Consider the following 26,729-nt stretch of genomic DNA (forward strand, 5'->3'; position numbering starts at 1 on the left):
ACATCTGGCAATGTTATATAAACAGTTATGTGTGTGTGCATGAATGCGGACAAACAAGATCTGGGGGATTAGTGGTGGTGCATCCTGGGATAGAGAATAGCTCAGCCAATAAGAGGCTTCGCTCTATAGCATAGCGTGCCGAGTCGGAGACGAGGATTGGCTCCGAGCCCATCAGTACAGAATGTAGGCGAGATGGATCCCAAACATTTAAAGTTATGGTAAGTACATAACTAAAAGTTTTATGTTTCGGTTTAGCTCTTCTTGGAGTTCATGTAGGACGCAGCCCGGGACACCATCTGGTCCCATTGATGCTGTGTTTTTTGCTTTGGAGAGGGCGGCTCTTACCTGAGCATCTGAGATGTCAGGGGGGGCAGCACTCTGCTGGGATAGATATTTGCCCTTTGGTGGGGAGTTTGCGCTGAACCTGTCAGCTAGGATGTTGGCAATGTCTGTGGGTTCGGTGTATTTTTTGTCATTTCGGACTAATTCTGAGCATATCTGGGAATTCCCACCCAAGTTCCTAACATAACTAAAGAAAGCCTTGTGATTATCCTTAGTGTCCTGTGCAATTTTGCAATTTTTCTCTCAAAGCTAGCCTTAGACGATTTTATATATATATATATATATATATATATATATATATATATATATATATATATATAAACTTCATGCCTCTTTACCCCTACCCTGAAAAAGATGGCAACTTGTCTAAGCGTCTAACGTTTGATGATGAGGAAAGTGAAAAAATAATGATCACACTAGTGTATTCCAAATTGTTGCTTCCAAACAGCACACTGCACTTAGAGAAGTTATAGCAGCTTTCTCTGTACGTCTCTTAAGTTTGTGAGGATAGTTAAATAAACTGTTCCCATCTTTAGCCTTCTGTTCTACAGGGCTGGTCAGAGGTACAGTGAATATAAAAAGTTTACATGCCCCTATTAAAATGCCATGTTTTTGTGATAGAAAAAAATGAGACCACAATAAATCATTTCAAAACTTTTCCCACCTTTAATGTGACCTATAACCTGTACAATTCAATTGAAAAACAAACAGATCTTTTAGGAGAAAAAATATAAAAAGTAAAAAAGTACAATACGCTGGTTGCATAAGTGTGCACACCCTTAAACTAATTCTTTGTTGAAGCACCTTTTGATTTAATTACAACATTCAGTCTTCTTGGGTAGGAGTCTATCAGCATGGCACATCTTGACTTGGCAATATTTCCCCACTCTTCCTTGCAAAAGCACTCCAAATCTGTCAGATTGCGAGGGCATCTCTTGTGCACAGCCCTCTTCAGGTCACACCACAGAGTTTCTATTGGATTTAAGTCTGGGCTCTGGCTGGGCCATTCCAAAACTTTAATTTTCTTCTGGTGATGCCTTTCTTTTGTTGATTTGGATGTATGCTTGAGGTCATCATCATGTTGAAAGGTGAAATTCCACTTCATCTTCAACTTTCAAGCAGACACCTGAAGGTTTTGGGCCAAAAGTGATGGGTATTTGGAACTGTTCATAATTCCCTCCACCTTGACCAAAGACCCAGTTCCAGCTGAAGAAAAGCAACCCCAAAATATGATACTGCCACCAGCATGCTGTGCGGATGGTGTTCTTTTGGTGATGTGAAGTGTTGTTTTTGCACCAAACGTACCTTTTGGAATTGTGGCCAAAATGTTCAACCTTGGTCTCATCAGATCATAACACATTTTCCCACATGCTTTTGGGAAACCTGATGTATTGTTTTGCAAATTTTAGCTGAGCCTAGATGTTTTTCCTGTGTAAGAAAAGGTTTCCTTCTTGCAACCCTATTCCATAGTCCAGACATATGGAGAATATGGGAGATTGTTGTTACATGTAGTACACAACCAGTACTAGGCATAAATTCCTGCAGCTCCTTCATTGTTGCTGTAGGTCTCTTGGCAGCCTCCCTGACCAGTTTTTGTCTTGTCTTTTCATCAATTTTGGAGGGACGTCCAGTTATTTGCAATGTCACTGTTGTCCCATAATTTCTCCACTTTTTGATGACTGTCTTCACTGTGTTCCATGGTATATCCAATGCTGTGGAAAAATTTTTGTACCCTTCTCCTGACTGATACCTTTCAACAATGTGATCCCTTTGATGCTTTGTAAGCTCTCTGTGAACCGTGGCTTTTGCTGTAACAGGCAACTGAGTAAATGTCAGGAAAACCCTACTAGGACAGCTGAACCTTATTTGGGATTAATCAAAGTCTCTTTAATTGATGGCAGGTGTGTACCCAAGAAGACTGAATGTTGTAATTAAACAAAAAGGACTTCAACAAAGTATTAGTTTATGGGTGTCCACTCACAACAAAGTATTACTTTAGGGGCATTCACACTTATGCAACCAGCGTATTGTACAGTTTTGATTTTTTATATTTTCCCCTAACAGATTTGTTTGTTTTTCTAATGAATTGTACAGGTTATAAGTCACATTAAAGGTGGGAAAAGTTTTGAAATGATTTATTGTGGTCTCATTTTTTTTTATATCACAAAAACCTGGCATTTTAACAGGGGTGTGTAAACTTCTGATAACGACTGTAGATGCTTTGGGATAAGAAAACAAATATTTCATTTCATTTGTGAAAAAGATAAAATACAAAAACTTTTCCATGTGGAACATAAAATCAACAAAACTATTCTATTATAGTTCACAGTTCTTTTATTGTGATAGTATCTTTAAATAATTAAATCCGGTATACACAGGAGGAATGTGAACTGTGTAAAGTTTTCTCAACAGTAGGTCCAGGCATCTGAAAGCTTTAGAATATTTCTTTTTTAGAGAAAAACTGCAGTCTATGGAAAAAGCAGATATGTTTCAAGCAGAAATGGAAGTTTAAGTCTTTATGGAGGAAGATACCTCAGTTGCAGAAAAGAAGCCACATGCAGAGTATGCTGAAAGCTCTGGGTCAGTGAAGCAAAAGGGATGACTATTGGAAGTATGACTTGTAATTAAAAGTAGCACAACTATGAAGAATTGTGAAACACAAAGACGTAGAAGTATGGTGATCTCAAAACTCACAGTCATGCCACTATATATTTTTTTTTTTGCAGACTGTACCCTTCACACCCCATACAGCACATTATCTTAAGCAGCAGATTGTTTTTCTCACAATCATAAAAAAATGTCTAATGATTGCTGTCCTTTGCAATTTCAGATGATGTCATTACTTTTGACTGTTGCCTCTTTAAGAATGCTTTCATAATCAGACAGCTGTAGAGTCTGGGCTCAACATTGGCCCCCAGTTGCTTTCTAGATGGTATTTGCTTACTCTGTCCAAGTGGGTTTCTCTTGGTACTTTGTTTTTTCCTCTGCTGAAGACCTGCTATTGAGTTTAATTGGCTATAGATATAACTGCCTGTAGTTGTATATTATGAGCGTTTCTCCATTCCCTGAAAAAAATCATACTTTCTTTGAAATAATGATCTTATGCATCTCCCCTAAATCATCCAACATATCTTCATACATTTTTATTGCTTTGTTTTGTTTGAAATATGATGCCAACTTGGAGTTTATGGTTGTATAATGAGTCTTTTAAGCAAATAATGACATTCGGTAGAAATTTATCATCTCATCAGAGCTGGGCCAGAATGCATTTGCCTTAATTTATCGAAGAACACATTGTATTTTTGCACTATGAGCACTGTATGTTTCATAAGAAAGAAAGAAGAGAGACTGAGTGCTTTTGTCTATAACTTTACAACTTTTTTCAGCTACATAAGTGATGCCAGCCAAGTTCGCTCAAGAAAGAGTGTTCCTCTGTCTCTACTGCTGAGGGCTTAGTTGTAGAAAGCAGTCTGGATGCAGGGGGCTGGCCTACATGTTGTAAACTAGAGTCAAATATATGGCTAGCTGCCCTTTCTTTGGTGGATGTGGTACAGACTGTGTGTATGATGGAAATTTCTTGGAGTTATGAAGTACTTTCCTACTTTCAGTGAGAAATTATATCTGATGCTGTCAATTTTCATTCTTAAGTACAACCTGGATAACTGGATGGGGAACAGAAAATACTCCCCTGGGATGCCACCTGTGTCCCTGCTGGGCAGTGGCATAGAGTGCTGACTTGTTGGAACATGGGCTAAATTCTTGGCTAGGCTTTTAAGGGTCTTAGGGCCAATAGCCTAGTAACTTCCTCTGATCCTAGGATTCTGTCTTCAACTGATGGGTTTGGATCCCAACCGTCTGATCTGACTTGGTCATTACAAAAGCTTGTGGCAACTTAGAATCTTGAGCTTCTCCCTTACCCAGAATGCACCAACCCCAATTACCCCAGATCTCATTTGGCACCTCCAGTGAAAGACGTGGTTGTTAGACTCTCAAGCTTTAAATTAGATAAGTGTATTTATTCTTCATACTAACTCTTGTATTTTTTTGTTTCTGATTGTCTTTTCTTTTTCTAGCGTACTCTGTGAAATACATAAATACATGAACTTCTGTACAATTTTGACTCTGTACTACTGTTCTCTTATCTGTAAAAATGTAAATATGCATTGTATATTATTCTATGTTGCTATTTTACTTTGCTTAAGTTTCACTATATAATATTTACTATTTGCTTAATTGGTACTATTTCTACTATGTATTATGGAGCTTTTCTCCTCAGGCTTCCTCTGAAAATGGGCTCCTTGAGCCCAGTGGACCTCCCCAGTCATCAAACTGGAAATAAATAAATAATACTGTAGATAGTATTTTTTCTCTCTTTCCCTCCTCTATGCTCATCATACCTATCATTTCCCTCTTCTATGCTCGTCATACCTTTCTTAGTGAGTAGCTTTCCTCTTTCTTTTCCCCTTTTCAATTAAAAAATAAACAAATAAATACATACCTTTATAGCCTTTCTGACATAGTTTGTTTGACAAGTTAGATTTAAAAAAAATAAACTTACAGTCACAATTTTATGAAGTGTGCTACTGTTGTTATTATTATTATTCTTTGCTTATTAAAATGTTGGAAAAAAATGAAATCCTGGCAGGCTTTAAGAAGTGTAGAAAAATGTGGTCAGAAAATCCCTTTTTCTGACACTCATACACTTTGTGTGTACTATCTTGGACCCCTTCATCTCCAAGAGAATTGTTCAATTTGTCATGCTTTCAATCCAAGGGCTCCAGTTGAACGCAAGAACAAATTAATTCTGGCAGGATTACTTCTGTTCTCTTTTAGCAAGGATTTATCTCGAGCTTCAAAAGAAAAATCAAGGAAAATGTCTGCCACTTCTCCAAGCACTTCAACTGCTTCTTCTAAGACTTCAGAGAAGTCCTTGAAAAGATCTTTTTCAGATCCATCAGTTCCCTCAGACCTGAAAAAGAAAAGGCCTAAATCTTTGGAACCAAGACATATGAAAAGCAATCCTTGAATCTAGCTGTCTCTCTGGATCCAAAAAGCTTGAATTTTAAAGACACTTTGGATCAGACCTTCTTGGATCTGACACAAAGACCTGACAATGTGTTTGTTTTACCCAGAACAAGATGCTCCCCCTCAGTGGACCCAGATACCTTCAGAGTTCCTTCACCCATATTAGAGAGGCCAAGATCTTTTTCAGGGATGTCCAGAAGACTGTGGAGAGGTTAGTGGGAGAAATTCTCTGGGCACAGAGACAGTCAGTTATTCTTTCAGCTGCTTACCCCATTGGGTCAGGAGATCTGTACATCCACTACTCCACCATTGCCATTTCCTCCTCTTACTCCTTTCAAGCTCTCAGTGCCCTTGGATTCAAGTCATACAGGCCCATCAGCTTCAGATCCAAGAATCCTTTTATCCTCAGATCCGAGGCTTGCTCTTTGGTTCAGTCAGATCCAGACAGCTCTCTGAGCCAATTCTACCCTGTCATTTTCGAGGTGATTCACTGGACTCTGAGGGTTTCAGATATGTCTTTACACCAAGGAGGCTCAGCAATCATCAGTTCAGCTGTGACTTCAGCCTCAGGAGGACTTTTATCAGGGCAGGGTGGGACCATGGATCAGAGACTTGCTGTCTCGGATCCAGGGTCCTATCCCTCACTGGGGCAGTCCACCTTTGTGGTCATGGAGAGAGCCATGTCTGAACCCTGATTCAGATAGCACCTACTCCTTTGGATCCTCTCTCTACATCTGTACCTTTTCTGCATCTGAAGTTGGGAGGGTGGCCTAATGGTTAAGGTGTTTGCCTTACAAACACAAGGTGCAGGGTTTGAGTCTCACAGGGGATAATTGGCTAGGCTTAAAATGGCTTGCAAGGGCAGTTAGTCTAGTACTAATCTATGAACCTATGAACCTAAGTCTCAACTATCCTCTCCACAGAGACAGCCAGTATCAAAACACCAGGCTTCGCATCAGGGTATTTCCACTTCTGACACCACCCCAGAGTACCGCACTGAGGAAGTCCCTAAGAAGAACATGCAAGAGGAAGCATTTAGATTCCCCTGAGTCTGTCACCGAAGATACAGATTTTGATGAGGACAAAGGGTCCCCATGGTCACCTCCTGATGATGTCTCATTCAGAGACATCCTAGAAATCCTAAAACAGAGAGGTGGCTTGAAGCCCAGCAACCCTTCATTGGAGGAATCTGTAATCCTGGAGGCATTCGGTACTGGCCTATCTACCTCTTGGGTGGCCCTGCCTGCCGATGAGCTCATTAACTTGATCTCATTGTGGGCATAGCAGGATCTAGATGCCACTGAACCAGTTCCCAGGAAGCCTGATAAAATCATGACTGCTCCGAGGATAAACCATTTTGGTCCAAGGGTGTGCCTGTTGATGCCATGGTCGTGGAGGCGGCCACTAAGAAGGAACTTGCAGAAGCCTCTCAGGATCTGTTTCTGAAGAGGTGACAGCAACTGTCACCTCTCAGTAGGCTACCCTACAATTGATATCCAACTCCACCATGAGGCTCATTTCTAATGTAACAGAAGGAATCTCAAGGGGAGCAGTTTCAGGTGTTCCAATTAGGAGACACACCTGGATGTGCTTATGTGATTTTGTGCAGCCATTTAAGTCTTTGTTCATCAGTGCTCCTTTTGACAGCATGTCTCTTTTTGGCTCTGAGGTTAAAGACACCACACTTGTGGCAGAGGTGGCCTGCAGAAACAAGGGTTCAGAGAATCATTCTTTGGTAAACCCTTTCAGTGATCCTGAAAGGAGGGCTCAACTATCCCCTCTGGAGGCAATCTAGGGTCGTTTGTCTCTGCACTACACAGCCTGGCTATAAATAACAACAGATATTTGGGTGCAGAGGATCAAATGCCATTTTCCTTTTATCCATGCGTCTACAATCTCAAAGCTAATTCCCAAATCTGCTCTGAACTGGTGGTCAAGAATACCACATACACAAATGCCATAGATATAGGCAACCTGCTTGCAGGCAAGTTCATTGAAAACACCCTCCGCCCCCCCTCCCCCCATCAGTAAACCAGGACATCTCCAGCACCCGCACCCCCTCCCCTCATCCTCAGGGAGCAGGTTATTAATGCCCTCTCAGAGGCAAAAAATGCGACTTCCATGGGACCCGACAACATCCCTTGGCTGTGTCCTACATGAACTCAGGTAAGAGCTCTCAGCACCACTAGACACCCTATTCAACCAAAGCCTGTGCACCAGCTTCATCCCAGCAGAATGGAGGACAGCCACTGTCATCCCTCTGCACAAAGGTGGAGCATCCACCAACCTAGGCAGTTAAAGGCCCATCAGCCTAACTAGCCTGATCTGCAAGGCCATGGAACTCATTATCATGGACCTTATAAACAAGGAAATTGGCAACCTATACTTTTTTGAGGTGCAAGCCAAAACTAGTGGTCTGTGGCTGACCAAGTTCGCAGATGACTGCAATCTGAGCACTGTCATAAATTCTCCTAGTGATGTGAACATCCTCCAAGAGGGCCTTAACCAAACTAATGACTGGTGCCAGAAGCATGGCCTTGAACTGAATGCCAAGAAATGCATCATTATCTCCTTCGGGGAAAATGGTGTCCCCAATAATTATCACATTAATAACAATGTACCAATTATGCAGTCAGTCATGTGGGAATTGGGCACCTAGGTTGATAGCTACCTGACTCTTGACCACCATGTTGCCTCCATTGTACAGAAGGCTTTCTACATGGCCCACCTCATAAGTAAGGATATTTCATCCCGAGAACAAGGAGGTTATAGCATCCCTGTACTCCACCCTTATCAGACCCATTATTGAGTACAATGCCCCCTTCGGCACCTTGCCAAGCACATGCAGCAGTTGGAGAGACCACAGAGGTTCCTGACCAGGAAAATCCAGGGTCTCAAACCCCTATCCTATACAGATAGGCTAAAAGTCCTATCCCTCTACTCAGTCTCATACAGACTGCTCAGAGGTGACCTGTGTCTGGCATACAAGGCCGTTTCAGGATCAGCCTTGATGGAGTTGCTGCATATCCTTAAGTCAAACTTCACTCACGCAACCTGCATGCAAGGTTTCAACCTGGTCCATGATATTACTAGAACTTGTTGGCGGGAGATTTGTGTCCCAGTGACTCCCCCATCTGTGGAATAGACTCCTCTCCATGTCAAGCAGAGTACCTCACTAGCGCTCTTTAAGAGGAACCTGGACGACTGGATGGGAAACAGAAAATATACCCCTGGGATCCCACCTGTGTCCCTGATAGACAGTGAAAACAGTTGCTGACTTTATGGGAACATGGGTGAAATTCTTGGCTAGGCTTATAAGGGCCTCCAAGCCAATAGCCTAGTATCATCCTATGAACCTGTCCTCCAAATTCAAGAAAATTCCCCTTAATTCCACCTAGTCAGAGGAAAAAAAGCAGCAATTCAAATTCAAAAGTTGCTACAAAAAAGTGATCCAAAAGGTCCCCCCAGACCAGATAGAATCCGGAACTTTCTCAAGGTTCTTTTTAGTGCCAAAAAGAACTGGGGACTGGAGACCAGTTCTGGATCTCAGCATCTTAAACAAATCGTTCCAAAAGTCCAACTTCTGGATGGTCATGGTCAGTCCATTCTTCTGTTTTTGGAAAAGGACAATGGGATGTGCTCAGTAGATCTTCAGGATGCATACTGTCATATAAAGATGAACAGGCAATCCAGAAGAGTCTTATGCTTCTGACTGAGAGCCAGTCACTAACAGTTCAGAGTTCTGCCCTTTGGTCTCACCACAGCCCCCAGGATGTTTACCAAATGCATGGCAGTAGTAGCAGCTCACTTGAGACTGCAGGGATTTCTGGTGTTTCCATACTTAGACGACTGGCTCATCTCCGCCCCAACCAGGCATCAGCTCATTTTGGCAAGAGAAAAAGTGATCCAAACATGTGCCCTACTAAGAATAACCATAAACTATGAAAAGTCTCATCTAAAACCAAGTCAAAGTGTAGAGTTCGTAGGAGCACTGCTCGATATAAAATCAACTATAGCCTCACTTCCCCTCTCCAGACTTCAGACAATAAAATCACAAGTGAAAAAGATAGTTTGCAGTACCAGAATCTAAGCCTGCTTTGTTCTTTAGGCTTTGGGGTCAATGGCGGCACCAATAATTTTACTACCCTTAGCCAGATTTCATATGAGAATTCTTCAATGGATGCTGGCCTCACAATGGTCAAAACTTCATCGTCCTTTGTCTGCTCCAATACAAATGACCAATTTATGCAAGAGGGGTCTAATGTGGTGGATTCAGTCAGAAAAGGTTCTACAAGGCCATTTATTCATCCCTTCTCATCCCAAGGCCATTGTGACCATGGATGCTTCCCAGCTGGGGGGGGGTTATCTGGGAAAGACAGTCCAAGGCACATGGTCCCCAAAGAGGCCAATTTGTATATCAGTGTCCTAGAGTTGACAGCAGTGCTTTTAGTTTTGCAGGCCTTTCAGAATGCTCTCCCTTCAGGAACAATTACGATTCAAACAGACAACATCAACAAACAGAGGAACCAGATCTTTATTCAAAGGTGTTGAGAAGTGCTCAGAGTTTGTCAATGAGCAATTTCTTCCAGTCGTTTTCTTATAGCAATGCATATTCCATGGAAGTCCATGTCAGCAGACAAACTAAGCAGGTACATCCTACTATTTCGTGAGTGGTCCCTCAACAAGAACTTGGCGAAGCTGATTTTCCAACAGTGGGACCAGCCTTGCTGCAAAAATTTGCATCTCTCCTGAACAACAAGTGCAGGAGCTATTTTGCCCTAATCCTCCCACAGGGAGAATCATTGAGGGATGCTGTTCTCTATGATTGGCCCCCTGGGCTACTTTATGCTTATCCCCCAGTTCCTTTTATTCTAAAGTTACTACAGAGAGCTGCCAGATTGAAGAGCAAGAATATCCTCATTGCACCTTTTTGGCCTCGACAAATTTGGTTCCCCTTCCTGTGACCTCATTTAATGCATCAACCCTGGACTCTGGCTCCACCTCCAGATCTGCTGTCTCACCCAACAGATATTATACATCCAGACCTCCCAGACTCAAGCCGACAGCTTGGTTTCTCCATTTCCAGTAATAGCCAGACAACCTATGTTCTTGTCTCCTGTCTGTCAGATTTTATCCTCCCTTAAACCATCTACAAGGAAACTTTAGCTATGCTAGTAAATGGAAAAGATTTGTACACTGGGAGCTTCAAAATCATGTACACTCCTTTTTGCCCCAGTTCATTATTTTCTTGAATTCTTAATGCTACTTTTTCATGAAGGAGCCAGTTCTTCAGCAGTTAAAGTTCAGTTGGCAGCAAGTTCTCATTTCCATATTGGATTCAATGGTTCCTCACTTGCTTCTCATAAACTTTGTAAAACATTTTTATGAGGCACACTTCTATTAAGACCTCCATTTAAAGATCCTACTCCTCCATGGAATCTAAATCTGGTACTGCAAGCCTTGGTCCATCCATCTTTTGAACCTGCTCATGACCGTCTTCTTAAATTTCTTTCATGGAAAATCTTGATGTTATGTTGTCCTATCTCACCTTCATTCTTTGCTGGTTGGGTTCAGAACCCTGAATGGGTTCTGACTCAGCCTTATTTAAAAGCTCAAGAGCTTCCATTGGCTCATGGCTATACCCTATCCCATGATGCTCAGGGAAGATTACCCAGATCTCCTTTGTCACTAAACAGATCAGGTGACTTCCATGCAGGCTCCTGGCTAAGTGGAAATAATTGTACATATATGTGTTCTGGTTTTGCTCTAATTTTATTACATTTAGTATTTACAGTTTTTGTTCAGCTTTGAAATAGTTTTAATAGTGTTTTTCTTAGTCCGCTACTGTTTACTGGTTCTTGTGTTGGCTGTCGTCCTTTCGCTAGGCCTGTTGTTGTTGTTGAACCTATCCTATACTGGCTTACAGGCTTCTTTAAATTAGAGAGCTTGGTGAATCCCCCTTACAGGGTAACTCGTTTAAGTTAGAGGGCTCCCTGTGGCTTGTTTAACTTAGAGGGCCATCCCGCTTTTTCCCTATTTTTCCATTTCTGTCTCTTTAGTAGGAGTAGTTCGTTTAAGTTAGAGAACATCAGCATTCTCTTGCTTAGTTAGTCTAATATAAAAACAAAGTCTTGTTGAGTTTTTCCATTCTGGTTCTTACTATCAGTTGTGTGTGTGTGTGTGTTTTGCAATAATGTTAAAGGACCCTAAGGAGTCAAAACCTTCGGGTTTCAAGAAATGCGACAAGTGTAGTTAGAAGATGTCTCTGACAGACGGGCATACCAGTTGCGTGTACTGTTTGGGTGCCTTCCACTTACAAGAGTCCTGCTCCTTTTGTCATACTTTTAACTCCAGGGATTTGATGGAGTGTAAAAATAAGTTAATTGTGAGAGGACTGTTGAAAACCCCCTTTACATAGGCTTTAGAAGGGATTCAGAGCACTAAATCTGCAGACAAATCCTCTTCTTCTAAATCAGAGAAGTTGGGAAAAAGGACTTTGTCTTCAGCTTCATCTTCGGAGCCATCTAAAAAAAATGGCTAAAGAATCTATGGGTTCTTGGTTCCAAAAAATCTCCCTCTTCAGCTCAAGTTGTGGTTTTGGAGCTGATAGAGTTCCAATTTCGGAGCCGGTCTCCTGTATTGGAGCTGGTATCTCCTAATTTGAGGTCTCCACTTCTGCAAACAGCAAGATCTCCAACTTTGTCCTCCCGATACTCCAGAGGTTTATCAGATGATGATGTGCAGTGGGTGGTGATGCAACTCCTACAGATGCCGGCGCTAACAAAAATTCTGTTGGCTCTGACCCAGGGAGATCTGGAGCCGACAAAGACCACTTCCCCTTCCTTGGTTCCTCCTCCGACCTGACCTGGGGTTTTGGAGTCAAAGCACTTGGACTAGATTGCAGCAGAACCATCAGGACAGGGACCTGCTGCATGATTGATTCTGACAACCTCTCCAACGTCCTCGGTTCCATCGGAACTTGAGAAGTCTAGGAGCCGGCATTCTCACGTTGGGTCACTGGGAAGGGAGATGGATCAGAGAGCTGTCCAACCAGATTCTACCTCTTGGGGCCTCAGCACCATTGAGCTCGGCTCCTACATTGGCTTTAGAGCCAACCACTCTGCTTTGGGGTCGGTCTTCTGGTTCTTCAGAGCCAGGGATCTCCTTGGAGTGGAGTGAGGGGACTTTTGAGCTGATGGAGAGAGTGCTGTCACCTCAGACCACTCCACCCTCTGCTCCAAGTACTCTTCCCCCCAAAAGCATCAGTGTCAGTCTCAGCTCCATTGCTCCCTCCCAAGTATAGAGACCCTAAGCCCCAGGAGGCCCCAGCGGGTGAAACTATCTCTTCTGAAACCTCTCCAGAGTATCCGTCTGAGGAGGGCCCTCAGAAGAGATTGTGCAAGAGGAAGTACCTGGACTCCTCAGAGGAGTCTAACAGCTCAGGCACGGACTTCGATGAGTCAGAAGGGTCCCCACAGTCACCCTCTGAAGATGTCTCCTTTGCAGACATCCTGGAGATCCTTAAACAGAGGGATGGCTGGAAGCCCACCAACCCTTCTGTGGACAAGTCGGTGAAGCAGGAGGCTTTTGGGTCTCGCCCTACCACTTCTTGGGTGTCTCCACCTTTTGGCCAGTTAATGAATGTAATTAGTCAAAAGGCATAAGGCTCTCTGGATTCAGTGGAACCTGTTCCTATGAGGCCAAATAAGTTTATCACACCTCCTTCGGAAAAGGAGTTCCTTAGCAAAGGTGTCCCAGTAGATACTATGGTGGGGGCGGTGGCCACAAAGAAGGAATTTTCAGAGACTTCCTCATCTGTTCATCCACCAAACAAAGAGTCATGGACGGTGGATGCATATGGAAAGCATATGTTTTCTTCAGTGGCATTTACTCTTAGATCGCTGAACTACCTGACCCATTTCACTAGACTACAGAGAGATCTCTTGAAGGAGCTAGGAGATACTGTTCAAGGTACTGTAACTGCAGGGGTTTCAGATAAGGTTTCCTCCCAGCTCTCCACCTTGAACTCCATAGTAAACTCCTCCATATGACTGATTTCTTATGTGACCGATGGAGCGAGCAGGGCAGCGTGTACAGGAATATCCTTAAGGAGACATTCCCGGATGTGCCTATGCAATTTCACAGAACCTTTAAGTTTTCCTTCATTAATGCCCCCTTCGATGGCTCATCTTTGTTCGGGCCCAAAGTTAAAGAGATCTTAACCAGGTGTGAACAGGAGGAAAAGACTCTGTCTGCCATAGGAGTCTGTTTCTCCCTATTCACTAGACCTTATCCCAAATGTCAGATTGGGGGAAAAATGTGGTTCTGTAAGCCCCAAAGAGCCTTCCAGAATGCACATAGTGATTCTTCCCCTAGGAGTAGAGGGAGAAGTAGCAATGGAGGAAGCTGACCTCACGGCAGAAGGGGTCCACAGAACCAGGGTGAGAGTGACTCCTTCCTTGGAAAACCCTTTCAGCGCTCCTGAGAGGAGGCCTACCTGTCCATCTCTAGAGGCAGTTGGGGGGGGGTCGCTTGTTGTTGTACCCAAATGCCTGGCTAGAAATCACAAAAGACAAATGAGTACAAATGATCATATCCAGAGGTTATTACATCCCCTTTTCCTCTCCCCATTAGAAAAACAATCAGTCCCAGATGTTCCACCCAGTCAATGGGATTATGCAACTCTAGAGTTACAAAAGTTGCTAGAAAAAAGAGTCATCCAAAATATTCCCGCAGACCAAATTGGATCTGAAACTTAGTCAAGGTTCTTTTTAGTTCTAAAAAAGACAGGGGACTGGAGGACCATTCTGGATCTCAGCAGAATAAACAAGTCCATCAAGAAATCAAAGTTCCAGATGGTGACACTGCAGTCGATATTTTCCTTTATGGAGAAAGATGATTGGATGTGCTCGATAGATGTCCAGGATGCATACTACCACATACAAATGGACAGGCAATCCAGGAGACATTTGTGCTTTCAGCTGTGAGCCAGTCACTACCAGTTTCGAGCCCTGCCCTTTGGTCTCACTACAGCCCCAGTGTGTTCACCAAATGCATGGCAGTGGCTACAGCTCACTTGAGGCATCTAGGATTCCAGGTGTTTCCATACCTAGACGACTGGCTCCTAACCACCACCACCAAGCAACTACTAACAAAAGCAAGGGACAAAAAGTACAGTTGTGTACACTTACCATAAATGTAGATGTTCAAGTGTATTCACTGTTGCAGTCATTACATTTGGGGTAATCTGCTGGCAGGTTTCCCTCAGTCGGCCTGAATTCCAAAGTCTTGGGTCCTGCGTCAGTTGCTGTCTTCTTTTCCATGATCTCAGGTCATCAGGGGTATAAAACATGCAGCCGACATCATTTTCTTTAGTTTTTCTTGCCCCCGATGTCAGGTGCCCCAAAAAGGTAGCAATATTTTATGTGTATATATATATATATATATATATATATATATATATATATATATATATATATATATAAATATATATATATAAATGCATGCATCAGTATAAACTTTACCTTCATCTACAAGCAAATACACCACATAGGTTGTAGAAGATAGTGAAGGAAAGATAAACTTCAGAATGACAGGGGGATGGCGGGAGGATAACCTAGGCTGCAACAGTGAATACACTCGAACATCTACATTTATGGTAAATGTACACAACTGTACTATGTTCTTTGTGTTTCACTGTTGCAGTCATTACATTTGGGTAGAATCCCAAAGCTATGGTTGGGAGGCTGGAGCTAAACAGCATTAGGTGCGGCTATAAGGCCCTGCAGCACTGCAGTGGCAAAGCCTGCCCTGGACTTAGAGTAGAGAGGCAAATGGTAATGCTGTGTAAAGGTGTGAACAGAACTCCAAGCAGCAGCCTCTAGAATGTCTTTGGTTGGTACTCCTCTGAGAATGGGCACAGGTTTACCATGGTGTAAGTAGCAGAAACGGATGCAGTGGCTTATCCACTTTGAAATTGTGCTTTGAAATAGCCTTTCCTTCTGATCCTGCAGCATATGACACTAGTAATTGCTCAGTCTTTCTTAGAGCTTTAGTCCTGCTCAAGTAGAATCTTAGCTGTCTGTGAACGTCCAAGGAATGCAGAATTCTCTCCCCTTTGTTCTGCGGATTTGGATAAAAAGTTGGCAGATGAATTATTTATAGCTTCATAGGTTGATACTAGGCTATCTGCCCTAGGGCATTTACAAGTCTAACCAGAGTGTGTTTGGCTTTCACCACCCTTCTTAGATTAGTTGACTGTGCCTCTGTATAGTAGGTCACAGAAGATAGCCCATTTAAGGTTAGTTTACCGTGCCTCTGTCTAGTAGTGACACAGAAGAGATCCCAGGGGTAAATTTACGATCTCCCACCCAAACGTCAAGATTCTTCTTGAAGAGGGTCATTGAGGGGCTCTGTCTGACATGGATTGGGATTTTGTTCCAGAGTGAGGGGAGCCTCTGGGATATGAATCTGTCCCTCCAGCATGTCCTATTTATTTCTGTGCTGAGGTTTAAGTCACTGGAGCATGTAGTTCTCATGGATTTGGATTTCTTGAGGTGGAGCATGTCCATTAATTCTGGGTTGGACATGGCTTTATACATCAGGCACAGATCGCCTCTGAGTAGGTGGTCAGCAACTAAGTAGAGCTGGAGTTTCTTTAGCCTAACTGCGTAGAGCATCTGTTTGAGTCGCTTGATCCTCTTGGTGAGGTACTTTTGGGGTCTTTCTAGTTGTAGCAGGTGTCTGGTAAGGTACATCCCAAATGGGGCATTGTATTCAATTATGGGCCTGATGAGTGATGAGTAGAGGGGCACAATGACCTCTCTTGATCTAGATGTGAACCCCTTCGTGATAAGGTGGGCTATGTAGAATGTCTTTCTAACCACTTTGGCAATGTGATTATCAAAGGAGAGATTGCAATCTACTTGGGTCCCCAAATCCCTAATTACTCCTTCCATACTTAATGGATTACCACCTATGTGGTAATTTGTGGGCACTTTGTTTTTCCCAAAGAGGATGACTATGCACTTTTTGGCATTTAGCTTTAGGCCATGGCTCTGGCACCAGTTATCCATCTTTGTGAGACCTTTTTGGAGGATGCTTGTGTCAGCCGGCGAGTCAATTATGGCCCCCAGTTTGCAGTCGTCTGCAAACTTTGTCAGACATAGTCCTCCTGTGTTAGCCTGTACCTCAGAGAAATATATACCGAACAAGAGAGGTCCCAGGACTGAGCCTTGTGGGATGCCACTTGTAACTGGTTTACAGTCTGACATGGCACCTGCAATTCTGACCATATGGGTTCTATCCCTAAGCCAGTTTGCAACCCATCTTGTGACATAGGGGTTGATATTTAAGCTGGTGAGCTTATTTATGATGCCTGAGTGGGGTATTGTGTCGAAGGCTTTTGCAAGGTCAAGGTAGGCTGTGTGGACCACCTTCCCTTCATCTATGGCCTTGGTGACTGTTTCAAAGAAATTGACCAGGTTCAAGAGGCAAGCTCTGCCCTTAACAAAGCTGAATTGGGTAGGATCCAGTGTTTGGAGGTTCCCAATGTCTTTGTTTATGAGTTCCATGATGATACGCTCCATAGCTTTGCAGACCAGGCTAGTTAGGCTTATAGGGTGATAGTTTCTGGGGTCCGTTGTGGCACCACCTTTATGGAGTGGGACCACTGTTGCAGTACACCATTCTTTGGGTACATATCATGTTGTAAGGCTGAGACTGAACAGTGATTTGTTTGTTAAGAGCCACACTGGAAACCACTTTAGGCATAAAAGTAGGATTTGTCCTCAGAGACACCCTGTCCAGGTAAAATATGATAAAAGGCTCTACAGCCATGAGGGCCTGTAGCTCTGAAACTCTTCTTGCTGAAGTAATTGCTAGTAGCAGAGCTGTCTTCCATGATAAAAACTTTATATCAGTGGTAGCAGCTGGTTCAAAAGGAGGCAGAGTGAGTTTTTCCAACACATAATTGAGGTCCCATGCAGGTAATGGATATCTAACCCTTTAGTAAAGGATGAGAAAAGATTGGTGGTTCTGTGTTGCAATGAGCCGAAATGGCAGAGGCATGGATTTTGACTGATGAGAAAGATAGGCCCTTTGTCAAGCATCTCAGTTAAGTATTGTAATATCTGAGGAATATTTGGTTCTGCTGTATCAGTTCTTTGTGCTTGATTCCAAGCACAGAATCTCTTCCATTTGTCAGCATAAGATTTTCTAGTACTAGGCCTTCTGGCTTCCAAAATGACATCCATCACAGCTTTACTGAGAGGTGTTGTTTGTATGATTGCCTGATTAGCCATGCTGCCAGGTTTAGAGTCTGTAGTTGGTTGTGTAGGATCTGATCATTTTGCTGGGACAGTTAATGGTGTTTGAGGCAAGGTCCAAGCTGGGTATTGAGACAAGTTCCTTAGGACTGGGTACCAGTATTGGCGGGGCCTGTCCAAGGCAATTAATATCATCTTTGGCTTCTCTTGTCTGACTTTTAGGAGGACCTTGGGTAGAAGAGGCAGAGGAGGAAAGGCGTAAACTGATAGGTTTTTCCAACTGAAGGATAGGGCATCCACTTTCCATGCTTGTCTGTGATAAGTCCTTGTGCAGAATCTTTTCAGTTGATAATTTTGAGGAGAGACAAATAGATCTATGTCTGGGCTCCCCCATTTCTCTGTTATCATGCTGAAGACTTGTGGATTTAGTTTCCACTCATGAGGATCCATAAGGTTTCTGCTTAAATCGTCTGCCACAGTGTTTTGTTTTCCTGACAGGAATTGAGCTTGAAGATGTATTTGGTAGGTCAAAGCTGTGTCCCATAGTGCCATGGCTAATCTGCAAAGAGGGGTATGAGTGTGTGCCCCCTTGCTTGTTTATATACCACATGACTGTGGTGTTGTCCGTCTTTATCAGTAGTTGTCCTGGATGAAGTAAGTCCTTGAAGTCTGTTAGGGCATTATGAACAGCTAGCATCTCTTTCTGGTTGATATGTAGATGCATTTGTTTTGGTGCCCATATGCCCTGAATGTCGCTTCCTGCCATGTGGGACCCCCAGGCATAATCTGATGCGTCTGTTGTTAAGGTTTGGCTGGCAGGGGGTAGAGTGAAGGGCCATCCCATGTTTTGGTGACAGGCCTTTGCCCACCATAGAAACTCCTGTTGCAGGCAGGGAATGAGAGGAATCATTGTTTCCAGACTGTGTGAATGTTGACTCCATAAATTTTTTAGGTACCATTGAAGTTTCCTCATATGCAATCTTGCATATGGAATTAGTAGGATGCAGGATGCCATGAAGCCCAGAGCCTGCAGAATTTTTCTTGCATAAGACTGGGTTTTTGTCGCCATCAGTTTGAAGTAAGAAGTCAGTTGCCTTTGTTTGTCTGGCATAAGGTAAGCCATCTGGGCAGTTGTATTCAAGCTTGCACCCAGGAATGTTATCTTTTGAGAGGGTACCAGTTGTGATTTCTTTTCGTTTATAGTGTATCCTAGGCATGTTAGTAGCCTTTTCACAAATGCCAGGTGTTGAAGAAGAGTGTCCTTGTTATCTGCTTGAATGAGACAGTCGTCCAAGTAAAGATATATTTGTATACTTCTTTGTCTGCAAAATGCAATTACTGGTGCCAGGCACTTTGTAATGACCCTGGGCGCAGTAGATAAGCCAAAGGGCAATGCAGAGAATTGGTAATGCATTAAGCCAGCCTTGAATCTGAGATATCTTCTGTACTATTGTCTTATTGGGACATGCAGGTATGCCTCTTTAAGTCTAATGTCACCAGCCAAGCATTCTTGCCCAGCATGGGCAGAAGCTGCTGCAAAGTCAGCATTTTGAATTTTAGAATGTCCGGGTATGTGTTAAAAAATTGATAAATCCAGTATTGTCCACCAGGCCTTGTCCTTTCTGGGTACCAAGAACAGTCTTGAGTAAAAACCTTGTCCTTTTTCCTGTTCTGGTACTGGTTGAATGGTCCCCATATCCATGAGGGACGTAACCTGTTTCTGTGCCTCTGCCCATTGATTTTTGGGCAGATCTGGCCAACCGTTTGCCATTGGCAGAGTGTGGAAATGGAATCTGTATCCCTGTGATACTATGTTTAGTACCCACTTGTCCTGGGTTATTAACTGCCAATTTTGAGCAAAAAGTGCTAATTTTCCCCCTAAGGGTGCTGTCAAAAGATAAGTGCTTGGTATAGGCAGAGAGAAGTCATTGGGACTGTTTTCTGTAGGTTTGCGCTTTATCTCCCCCTGATTTGAAGGTAGATGCACCCCATTGCTTTGACCTGTATGAATCATGCGCCTGGTATCTGGAACCCTTTGGACGTCTGGATTTGCCCCTTTGAGCTCTGTCTGACACAGGAAGGGACCAATTTTTTGTAGGCCAGTGTCCACTGAATCTTGGTGGCTGCACTTGTAAGAAGTCTTTAACAGTTTGTATAGACTTAGCTTTGTCTTCCATTTTCTTTAAAACCTCTTCTGCCTTAATACCAAACAACAAATCATGCTGTAAAGGTGCATCTAGCAATTTAGCTTCAATATGGTCAGGCAAATTTTGTTCCTTTAACCAGGCATGCCTCCTAATCACAGATCCAGTAACTGAGGCCCTACAGGAGGCCTCTAAGGAATCAAAACCACATTGCAAAGTATGCTTTCTAACTTGTTCAGCTGCATGCAATAATTCCTGCAATTCTTTATTTTCTGCACATTCTGAAATCAACATCATTTTCTGTTTCAGCAATCCCATAACATGTTTTTGGTACTTAAGCATGTGAAACTGACAGTTTAAGGCCCTGACTGCCAAGGTTGCAGATGTATAAACCTTTTTTCCTCATCTGTCTAGTGCCCTTGAATCTCTGTCAGGGGGGGTAGGGTTTTTTGCTGTTGAGGCCTTAACTCCCTTTGGACCCTGTGAAATAGTTTCAGGGTCAGCAGCAGGGTTTCTAAATAAAAAATTATGTGAGTCAGGGACCGTGTAATATCTGTCAGGCTTACTGGGAGCTGGAGGTAAGGAGTCAGGGGTCAAGCTTGACTCCGAAAACACATCATCCACAATGTCTAAAATAGGGGGAATGGCTAAAGGCTTGTGCTGAGGGAGAAGAAGGAAATCCCTGAGCCTCTTTTTTGATTCTGAGAAGTCTCGACTCTCCCAGTGAAAATGTTCCCTCAAAGTATGCAAGGTTTCTCCAAATGTATAATCCTCTGGAGTAGATGCAGATGGAATAGACTCCTCAGCATCAGAATCCTCATAGGGAGGTATAGATAATTCCTGATCAGAAGAGGAATCGGAAGAAATAGAAACCTGATCTGAAGATTCATAATCAGTGTCTTGCCTAGGCCTCTTATCTGGAGGGGGATGGGTACCCCTGATCAAGGTAATAAGGTCTTCAGCCATTTTGATCATCTGTTTTTTAGGCATAGAGGCCTGTGCACATGGTTCAGGCATCATTTTTTTAGTTTTAGAAGTTGTCTTTGCCTTTGGTTTTGCAGCTGTCGTCGGTTTGATATATAAATGTTGAGGTCTGAATACACCCTCAGAAGCCGGTGCCTGCTCAGCGGCTCTGGACCCATCCAAGGGAGATACATCCATCGGTCCAATACCTTGAGTATCTTCTGGCATGCCGGACTCCACATGGGTGTCGGTAGAGTCCTGCGACTCAAAGGTAGTGGGTATCAGGGGCTGCGAAAGCGCCTCACTGAGTACCGGCGAACCGGCAACTGGCTTAGGAGAAGCTTTGTCATCGGTTTTGGATCTTGACTGCCTTTCTCTGTCCTTTTCTTTGCATTTTTTATGTACTCCGGTAGTCGGACTGCTATCCGACGACATTTCTGGGTAGTTAAATCTGTTTCCAAAATACTTTGATGCAAAAATATACCAATGCTTAATAGTGCGTTGGTTAAATCTAGCACAAATGACAGCCAGGCACGTTGTGATCAGGGCCTAGGCAAGGAATACAGTATAAATGGAAATCCTTATGAGGTATTTGCTTCCCACAAGTAATACAATTATTAACTTTTTCTGATATCGGTAAAAAGCAAGAAAAAAGTTTCCCTAACAGGGTACTTAGCCTTAGTGAATACTTTGGTTCTGAAACTCAAACTCAAATATTTCAGTAGTCAGCCGACCGGCACTTGCAAAATGCTTCTGCTTCGGGCACCGCGCGGCAAGAAAGACTAAACAAAATAGCGTCAACTGCATGTTTTATACCCCTGACGACCTGACGTCATGGAAGAGAAGACAGCAACCGATGCAGGACCCAAGACTTTGGAATTCAGGCCGAGTGAGGGCAACCTGCCAGCAGATTACCCCAAATGTAATGACTGCAACAGTGAAACACGAAGAACATCCATTCATCTGTGCTGTTAGCTAGGCATTACAGTAAACTTTGAAAAATCTGCCTTGTTGCCATCACAGCATCTCATATTCATAGGTGCAGATTTAGACACAAGAAAATGTTAACCAAACTTCCCCCTGAGAGAATTCAAACTTTGCATCATCAAATCGAGAACCTTTTATCCAAAAACAAAGTACAAGCTAAGATTATCTTGAAGGTTCTGGGTACCATGGGAGCTGCAATAATTTTGGTTCCTCTAGCTCGTCTACATATGAGAGTTCTTCACTGGCAGCTTTTTTCCCAGTGGTCCATGCAGGATCTACCTTTGTCTCACAAGATCATCATAACAGAATCCTGCAAAAAGGACCTGCGCTGGTGGCTTCACTCAACTCAGTTGACTGTAGGCCAACCATTTGTCTTCTCACAACCAGTAGCCATTGTGACCACTGACGCTTCTCATATAGGATAGGGGATATTATCTGGGAAAGAATGTCCAGGGCATTTGGCATGAACACAAAAACCACTTGCATATCAATGTCCTAGAGATGAGAGCGGTGCTTTTCATGTTGCAAGCATTCCAGGACTCTCTTCCAATAGGAACAGTTGCAATTCAGGCAGACAACATGTCAGTATGTGGTACATAAACAAACAAGGAGGAACCCATCTTACCCCCTATGTAGAGAGGCACAGAGGGTATGGCAGTCTTTTCTCAACGCTTTCTGACAGCACCGCACATCCCAGGGAAATCCAGCATGATAGCGGACAAACTCAGCAGAGCTATTCTGATGCCCAATGAGTGGTCCCTAAAACAAGAAGTTGCAGAAGAGATTTTCCACCAGTGGGACCAGCCTTGCTGTTACCCCTTCACCATGTCCATGAATGCCAAATGCAGCAGCTACTTTGCCCTGATTCCCCCTCCAGGGCAGTCACCAAGGGACATGCTTGTACATGATTAGCCCCCGGGTCTCCTTTATGCTTTTCCACCGTTTCCCTTGATACTGAAGATTCCAGACTTTTTGACTCATTCATCAAGGACATTCCATCCAACGATACAATCCCTAAAATTAACAGCTTGGCTGCTCCAGTTCCACAAATAGCCAGGCTTCCTGATATCTCCCCTGCAGTTAGACATACATTGATTTCCTCTCATAAGGCATCAACTAGGAAATTATACTCTAGCAAATGGATGAGATTTTCCTGCTGGGTTTCCAAAAACAATATTGATCCCTTTACTGCCCCTATCACAGCAGTGTTAAATTTTCTCTCTAAACTTTTTAAGGTGGGTGTGGCGGCTACAATTCAAGTTCAATTAGCCGCTATATCAAACTATCATATCTGGGAAATGGGACTAAAAATCATGTCCCACAGGCTTTGCAAAGCCTTCTTAAAGGGTACATTCTTACTAAGGCTTCCAGTGAAAGAACCTCCAGTGCCATGGGACCTAAATTTTGTTCTGTCTGTATTCATTCTACTCCCTTTTGAACCTGCATCATCATGTGACATAAAAATTTTGTCATGGAAGACAGCACTGTTGGTGGCCATTACATCTGCTAGACGAGTGTCTGAACTTCAAGCTTTGTCTATATGCCCTCCGTACATAACCTTTCTCAAAGCTAGAGTTTCCTTATAGACTAACCCTTCATTCCTACCAAAAGTGTGTTCAGAAGCCAATTTAAATCAATCCATTGACTTACCAGTTTTTTTCCCAAACTATGGCAACAAGGCAGAATATAAATTACACCAGTTGGACGTGCTTAGACAATTGCATTTCTACATGCATAGAACAAAAGATTTCAGAAAGTCAAACCAACTATTTGTGTCTTTTTCAGACAAAAAGAAAGGGTTTCCAATTTCAAAGGTCATACTTTACAGACTGTATTACCTATACATACAATTTCCAGAACAGAGAACTCCTAGGAAAAGTGAAAGGCCATTCCACAAGAGCTATTGCAACTTCATCTGCCTTCCAGGCAAGGCTACCGATGGATTCCATTTGTGCAGCAGCAACATGGGTAAGGCCTCATATCTTTATCACTTATTACAAAGTAGATTTGGCCTCCAGGAACAGGGCCTCTTTTGTGTCCACTGTTATATGATTTTCCCTTGCGCCACCCAAGAAAGAAGGTGCTAGGGATGCTGTCCCTACTAGCAAAGAATGAAGGCGAGATAGAACAACATAACATTAAGAAGTTATGTACTCACCATAATATTCCATGTTTGTTGTCCATCTCGCCTTCGTTCTTGCCCACCCTCCTTCTGCCATCTTTGCTTCTGGAGGATCGGGCAGTCTTTCCTGGCAAATCGATTATCAAGTCTCTGAATCTCTGCTAAGTCTGTTTGTTTTTGGATATGTTGCTTTGTTTAGAGGTAATGATTATATTTTTATCTGCAAACAAGACCTGGGTAATCTTCCCTGAGCAGCATGGGATAGGGTATAGCCACAAGCCGATGGAAGCTCTCGAGCTTTTAAATAAGATCGAGTCGGAACTGATTCTCGGTTCCAAACCCAACCAGCAAAGAATGAAGGCGAGATGGACAACTAACATGGAATGTTATGGTGAGTACATAACCTCTTATTTTTGGTGGCCATTACTTCAGCCAGGTGAGTTTCCAAAATGTAAGCCTTATTTGTGAAACTCCCATATCTAATTTTTCATAAAGACAGAGTTACATTATGGACTAATGCATCTTTTTTTGCTCCAAATAGTATCAGAATCTAATGGTAACCAGTCCATCAATTTACCAGTTTTCGTTCCAAATTATTCAAACAAGGGCAAATATTTCTATTTGCATAGAACAAAGGACATCAAAACTACAAATCAATTATTTGTTTCATTTGCTGATGTGAAACTGGGTAAACCAGTGTCCAAAGTCACTCTAGCCATATGGTTTACTGGCTGCATCTTCTTTGTTTGCAACAAATTGGATATCCCTTTACCAAAGCAAATTCATGCTCATTCAACCAGGTCTGCAGTGACTTCCTCCTCAGTTTTTCATTTGAGAGTTTCCATGGATGAAAGATGTGCCGCCGCGACTTGGCTTCCCCCCATACTTTTATCACTCATTACAAACTGGATATGGTATCCAGAGGTAGAGCATCATTTAGTTCAATGATGCTTAGGAATATCCTGACCTTGAGTCTACCCTGGGATTTAGGTAGCTGGGGATTCTGTCCTATCAGTTGAGGACAGAATGAAAATTGACAATACCCGATAAAGAAGTTATTTATTCACCATAACGATCCATCTGTGTTGTCCATTTTCATTATTCCTCAACTCCTCACCCACCAACCCCCATCCTTATGTTTTTTCTGGAAGAGTGATTGGATATGAAAGAATTTGTATACTCCAAGCATGACAAAGCTCCAGATATAGCCTTGCCTGGCCTTTTTTCTGTTTACTTTTATGTCTGTTTTGTATAATAATTATTTCTTTATGCTATAGCTATCAAACAAGATTTGAGGTAATTAGGGTTGGTGTATTCTGGGTAAGGGAGAAGCTTGAGAGTTCTAAGTTACCATGAGCTTTTGTAATGGCTGAGACAACACAGATGGAATATTATGGTGAGTACATAACTTCTTTGTTTGTCTTGCAATAAACTGATGATTTCAAAGATAATGGAGGCAGCTTCAACAGTTTTAGTTAGGGTAACCAATATTTTGCTCATTGGCAAAATTAGTGATTATGCTTACAGGAATGACAAAGGACATGCAGGGAAGGTAAGAGCAAGAGCAGTTTAGTGAATAGTTTACGAATAATAGAGGGAGATTATGTAATCGCGACTAAGATAGATACTAGTGGCAAGACAGGATAGGAGCTCCAACATAGACTAAACATTTTTGCATTCTTTGTGTTATCTAGTCAAGACCCACCATAAGCAACAGCTCCAGACCAGCAAATCCCTTAATCTGGCATTGGACACCAGTGCTTGCCCCAACAAGGGGGCATGTATTTCCCCAAGCAGAATGAAGATACACTGGAGACATACATGCTCCATATTGGGGCAAGCATTGGTGCCCATCTTGTTAAACTGGAAATAGCAAAAGAGGAAATCACAGTAGTTACCAGCAGCAGAAGGGTTTCTAGCATATGAACTAAAATAACAGAGCATTTCACAAGACTGCATTTCTCATGGACAGATCTTATTTATAAAAAGATTGCAGACTACTTTAGGTAGCTTTACTTTCCACCAAACATTTCTAGCTTTGGATTTGAATATTGCTGAAAAAAGCTGATTTTATTGCATCATGAAAGGTTATCATATATATATATATATATATATATATATATATATATATATATATATATATATATATATATAGATAGATAGATATAGATATAGTTTTAGTGCGTTTTACATTGTAACAGTTATTAAGATCAGTTATTTGTTTACAATACGTTTCCTTAAGAGATCCTTCCTAAGAAAAAACAGTGACTGTGTCCACCAGTTCGTGTAGGATGACATTTGGCTTTTGAGAAATTCAGCCAGGATTACAACTAAAAATGGTGAATAGAAGTCTAGTTGTTTATTAATGCAGTTACATGGGTTTCTTACAGAAGGCCTGCAATGTTGAGAATCTTCACAGTGTTTGCTTTGTATTATTTCATGCCAATATTCATTTAGAGATATTTTAAATCTGACAGTTTAATAAGTCTGTATTTTTTTTAGTCAGTGGCTTCTTAGTACAACTCCACTAGATTAAGGACTTTATATGAGTGGGCCTATTGTTTGTGGGCAGTATCTATGCTGTTTTCATAATCTGTTTATTTACCATTGCTGGTGGCATTCCATGTCCTCTTGGTATGGATTTTCGGAATCTTGCTCACATATAATGTTATTTACAATAGAGTTCTTCAAATGATTCGGGTTATTTTGTTGTTCTATAGCAATTTTATGTACTATTGTTTTTCTATACATTCAGTCAAGAATTTAGCACACCATTTGGCCAGAGTCTATTTATGCATCCATTTACTGTACTGGCTCCAGACCTTGCTGTTTACTTATTTTTTATTGGTGGTCTGTTCTTTACTAATGATTATGGCATAC

At 42.4% G+C, this 26,729-nt stretch overlaps 1 protein-coding gene across 1 annotated transcript in view; it reads left to right on the top strand.

The window, feature by feature from the left end:
• Positions 1-26,729, top strand: part of LOC122794563 (coiled-coil domain-containing protein 63-like) — an 867,658-nt gene that overhangs the window by 763,294 nt on the left and 77,635 nt on the right. The gene's annotated exons all lie outside the window — the stretch shown is intronic.

The sequence above is a fragment of the Protopterus annectens genome, chromosome 2.part1 (assembly GCF_019279795.1).
Source record: "Protopterus annectens isolate FY-2018-M chromosome 2.part1, PAN1.0, whole genome shotgun sequence".
In the NCBI taxonomy this organism is placed as follows: domain Eukaryota; kingdom Metazoa; phylum Chordata; order Ceratodontiformes; family Protopteridae; genus Protopterus; species Protopterus annectens.